This window comes from Natrix helvetica (genome assembly GCF_964273705.1).
Source record: "Natrix helvetica genome assembly, chromosome: 1".
Classification (NCBI taxonomy): Eukaryota; Metazoa; Chordata; class Lepidosauria; order Squamata; family Natricidae; genus Natrix; species Natrix helvetica.
Window position 1 is genome coordinate 364,899,369 of NC_138548.1, and position 5,572 is coordinate 364,904,940.

General features: G+C 36.8%; 1 protein-coding gene across 1 annotated transcript in view; it reads left to right on the plus strand.

Moving 5' to 3' along the window:
• Positions 1 to 5,572, plus strand: part of LOC309382524 (uncharacterized protein) — a gene marked incomplete at its 5' end in the record, with an annotated part of 469,143 nt that overhangs the window by 152,334 nt on the left and 311,237 nt on the right. The gene's annotated exons all lie outside the window — the stretch shown is intronic.

Here is a 5,572-nt window from a genome sequence, read left to right on the forward strand (position 1 = left end):
CTTGGGGGAGTGGGGAGCGCAGCTGAAGAGGGTCTTTCAGGCCAGCTACGGAGGGGAGTGTGGACTTCCTTCCTGTCCCGCCCTTAATTCTGCCTGGGGGAGCTGACAGAAAGGTGAGGCGCCCCCAGAACCATTCAACGAGTCTTCATCCCAAACTGTATAGCTAAAGGTCCGAGGACCCAGACCCTAGAACGATCTCCACCCCCTTCCTGTCCCCCCCACCTTTAAAAAAAAGGAGGTCCTGAAAGGAAGCTGGTAGGTCTCAGCAGGAAAAGATCCAGCCTGCCCCTCCCTCTCCCTTTCCACAAACCTCCATTCCCCCCCAGAGAGGGAGGGGGGGCCTCAAACTGCAGTGGGTTGGCTGATGGGCAGGGACCCCATGGAGGGAGAATCTGCCCATTTCATCTCTCGGGACTACAAAGGGAGGCTCTTGGGTGACTTTGAGAAGATAGGAATTCTCCCTCATTGACTTACTCAGGGGGTCAATCAAGAGGGGAAGTCTCCCTCCCTCCCCGGAGATGGTCCATACTAACAAAGAAAGTGGGGCTACAAAGGGGTGGCAGGAAAGGGGGCAGCCTGGGGGTCACTTGGCCAGACAACATGTGTGAAACATCACAAGGAGCAGGGTGGTTGGGAAATACAGTACTGTACAACATGGGGTGCTCCCTCCCCTTCCCCCAATGAGAAGGCCAGCCCCCCCTCCTTCTTTTCCTTTCAGCAGTTTCCCAAAACGTGGAAACCATCTGAATGAGATTTTGTGGTGTGTTTTTTATATATATATATATATTTATTTTTCAACAGAGACATAAAAGTATCTTCCATTACATAAAGTGTGTCGATTGGTCACAGAGTTTTTGTGCATCCTTTCCATAGTCGTCATTTACATTTTATATAGAATCACAGATTTTCAGTCAAATATATTTATATACATCACTATTATAATGCTGCATTTGTCTGACTATCATTATTATTTCTTCATCTTAAACGAGATATGCTGAATACGGGTTCATTTATATTATAGTAATTCATTACATCATCTTCAATATATCCAGCAATAAAGTATTTTATGTCTTATTCTGAATCATTCTATTATTCTAGTATTAGTGACATTCTTCAGTAATTTTCATTTCCACGTTTTTTTTAATCTAACCACTGATAAAATAGATCCCATATCCCATAAAATTGTTTATCTTCCTGTTCTCTAATTTCAAATGTCAACTTACTCATTTCAGCACATTCCATTATTTTATGAAGGACTTCCTCCTGCGTTGGTGTTTTCTCATTCTTCCAGTTTTTAGCAAATACAATTCTGGCTGCTGTTAGCACATTTACAATCAAGTATTTCAGTTCTGCATTGTATGTTTCTGGTATGATTCCCAACAAAACGATCTCTGGTTTAAAGTCAATATGTTTTTGTATCATTTTTTCCAACCAAGTATGGATTTTACTCCAATATCTTTTAGCTTCTATGCAAGTCCACCACATATGGTAATATGAACCGATGTCTGCTGACATTTTCAGCACTTTTCTGATTTATTCTTAAACATTCTTGCTATTCTCATCGGGGATAGATGCCACCTGTAAAACATCTTATACAAATTTTCTTTATACGCTGTTGACATTGTCATTTTATAATTTTGAGACCACAATTTCTGTCAGTTCTCTAAATCAATCCCATGTCCAAAAACTTCCCCCTCAAGCAATCATAGATTCTTTAACTTGTTCTTCTTCTAATTCAACCTCTAATAAATATCCGTATAGTTTTTAAACCACCTTTTCATCAGTACCTGTCAAACTTTTATCTAACTCAGTTATTTTATCATGGAAACCTTCCATTTTAAGATCTTTATCATATCTAGAATGTATTTGCACTTATGAAAACCAATTCATCTTTATGCCTTGCTGTTCCAGTTCTTGCATAGATTTAAGTTCACCCTATGCATTCAATATTTCACCATATCTAACTGTTTGTTCCTTTTTGTATGTTATTGGATATGAAAATGCCTCAATAGTTGATAACCAGACTGGAATTTTTAAATAATGTTGTCTTTTAAACTTTTCCCAGTTTAATAACAAAGCCTCACGTATATAATGTCTTCTAAAATACCCCTGCATTTTAGTTCCCTTGCACCATAGGAAAGCATGCCATCCCAACAACAAATCATGTCCTTCTACAGTCAATAATCTGGAATTTCTTAATGTTATTCATTCCTTAACCCACATCAAGCTTGTTGCCTGATGGTATAACTCCCAGTTCGGTAGGCCAAATCCTCCTCTTGTTCTAGCATCTTGTAATAATTTTAATTTTATTCTTGCTTTCTTTCTCTGCCAAATATACTTCAAAACTATTTTGTTTAGATCGTCAAAGTAGGCTTTACCTAGTCTAACTGGAATTGTCTGGAACAAATACAGAATCCTGGGTAATATATTCACCTTAATTGTAGATATTCTCCCTGTTATTGATAAATGTAGATTTTCCCATTTTACCAAGTCTATTGCAATCTGCTGTTTAAGTTTACGATAGTTGTTCTCTTTAAGTGTGCTGCATCTTGTTGTCAAGTATATACCCAAATACTTGACCTTATTCGTGATTTGAATCTTCAGAGTTTCCGGCAATTCTTCCTTTTGTCTTAATAACACATTCTTTGTCAAAATCTTCATTTTGTCTTTATTTATTTTCCGTCCTGCTACTTTTCCATATTCCTCTATTTTTTCAATCAATTTAGGTGCAGTTTCTAGTGGGTCCTCTAAGATGAAGACCAAATCATCCGCAAATGCTTACAATTTGTATTCTTCTTTTTTCATTTTCATTCCTTTTATATCTTTTCCTTCTCTGATGTTTCTATTTAAAACTTCTAATCTTAAGATGAATAACAGAGGGGATAGTGGACAGTCTTGTCTTGTCCCTTTCCTTATTTCAATAGAGTCTGTTAATTCTCTGTTTATCATTATCCTTGCTGTTTGTTTGTGGTATATGGTTTCTATGGCTTGGGTGAATTTCTTACCAAAGCCCACCTGTTCCAGTTGTAACAACGTAAATCGCCAGCTCACGTTATCAAAGGCTTTCTGAGTATCTAAAAACATCAGAGCCATTTGTTTTTCAGGATAAGCCTCATAGTATTCCAAAGTGTCCAGAATTATTCTCATATTATCTTTAATTTGTCTCTTTGGTAAAAAACCCATTCTGATCAGGATGTATAAAGTTGTTTAAGTATTTTTGAGTCGTTCTGCCAATATTGTAGCAAATAACTTATAGTCCGAGTTTAATTAAAAAATAGGTCTATAGTTCTTAATTTGGGTCGGCCTCCTCCTTTGGGACAAGTGTAATATATGCTTCTAGCCATGATTTGGGTATTCTCCTTTTTAACATCCCCTCATTCATAACTTCTAACAATGGGAGATACAGCGATTCCTGCAATGTTTTATAAAATTCCACTGGTAAACCATCCGGGCCTGGGGTCTTTCCATTATTTTGTTTTTTAAATGCTTCAGTTAGCTCCATCATTGTTATATTGCCTTCTAGCATCATTTCAGTTTCTTTAGGTATTTGGGGTAAGTTGGCTTTCTGTAAGTATTGTTTAACTCCCCTCTCTTCTATAATCTCTTGTTCATACAGTTTGTAATAGTAATATCATATTCTCTGTTCTTGTATTTTCTGTATTCCTTGCATGATCATATCTAATGTTACTCCCTTGTCTTTTTCCTGTTGCAACATCATCTGTATTGATCTTTGTCCTCCAGACCGTGAAGAAGAAGAGGTTGTTATTAAAGAGCCAGTAGCCATTATTTTTTAACTCATCTCCAGGTTCTTCTATACCTTAATCCACTTGTATGGAAGGTAATTATAATCCCAAATGACCATGGAATAGAAAAGCAAAGAAAAAAGAAATAATAATAGTAATAGTAACAGTAATAATAATGAAAAATCAGAAAAATCAGAAAAATATTTTTGGGCTCTTGTATGCCCTAATCCGATTGGTCCAATTGTTTTAAAGAAAAAGAGAAAAGGGGGATAAAAAAATAAAAGATAAAAATAAAAGATCTTAAAGATAAAAAGATAAAAAATAAAAAGGAAAAATTTTTGTAGATCAATCACAAAAAAGAAATAAAAAATGAGAATAAAAATAAAAATCTTCGGGTTCTTCTTTACCTTAATCTAAATCAATGGAACAAACTAGCAAAATCCAGCAAAGAAAAAACCAAAAAGGGAAAGGAGAAAACCAGAAGTTAGAGTAAGTATCTATGTAAGCATCCACAAAAAAAGGAAAAAAAAAGGAGAGTAAAGAAAGGTACATGGCTCCTTTAACAAAAGAAAGAAGAAAAAGCCAAACCTCTTCTACAAACGGCCTCAGACCAGCTGAAAATAATTAAGTAGAGAAGAAGGAAAGGAAGTGGGGGAAAAAAGGAGAATCAACGGAGGGAGGGAGACATTGCCACCAATAAAGTCCGAACTTTTACAAGATGAAAGCTTTTTCAAGGTCACTAGGCTTTCCCTTTGATGTTATTTTCCTTTCAAACCAAAGTTCCATGCATAAATAATATCACAAAAAGAGCAGCAGGTGTAAACAAATCTCCATGCTCATTCTATTATCATTCCTGGCTAAACATTATAACCTTGCAAAGAGTAGCTATCTCCAAAACACTCATGCAGAAGAAAAAACAGTGTTTCCAAACTTCTGAGTGGCAGTGCTACTTATTCCCCTGCCTTCCCTTTCACTCACTTCGTTTTACGCTTAAAAAAAAGATTCAAAAGTAAAGAAAAACAATAAGTCTTTAAGCATTAAAGCATTAAGAAAAATAGGAGAAAGAAAAAAAACTTGAGCAATAAAAATTAATTGTATCAATGTATACAAAAGAAAAAGAGGAGAAGATAAAAGTTAGTCCGGTTTAAAAGGTAAACTGCAATTCTAAAGTCCATTCAAATTCCAACAATAAAAAGGAGAAAGAAAAACCATTCAGTTTGACTAGGCTTAAATTCACCACTTATTCTCTTCAGCCTTCAATTTTAACTTTAATTTTCATCTTTTAGGGTGTTCTCTCAAATATCAAAAAAGGAAATAAAATTCTACCAAAATGACACACTGCTCTCTTACTTGTTCATTGTGGAGCTGTCCATGGCTTCAGCACCTTTAAAGGCTGTCTTGCAGCCGCTGACAAGAAAGCCTTTTTCCCGGATCACCAGAGACTTTGCGATATCTCTGGGATCAGCAGGATATGCCCTTCCCTATCACCGTCTCTCCAGGATAGTTTATGTCCAAAAGGACCATCCAGCGACCAATGTATCGAGGGTGATCTTGGAGCTACCAGATTGCCCGTCGTTTCGCCCTGGCTTAGCACCTCCCCTCTACATTTTGTGGCGTTTTATTGCGCTGAATTTTGGGGTCTGTTAAGGAAAAGCTGCCCAAGTTTCAACAATTTGTCTCATCCACAGCAAGGGGGCTTTGCAGGGTCACTTCAAGGCTGCTTCATTTACTTCAAACACAAAGAAAAATGAAAAAAGATTTAAGGAATTTGAAATCCCTGGGATGAGGGAGAAGAGGAAAAACTCACCTGCAGGATGTTGGATGCAATC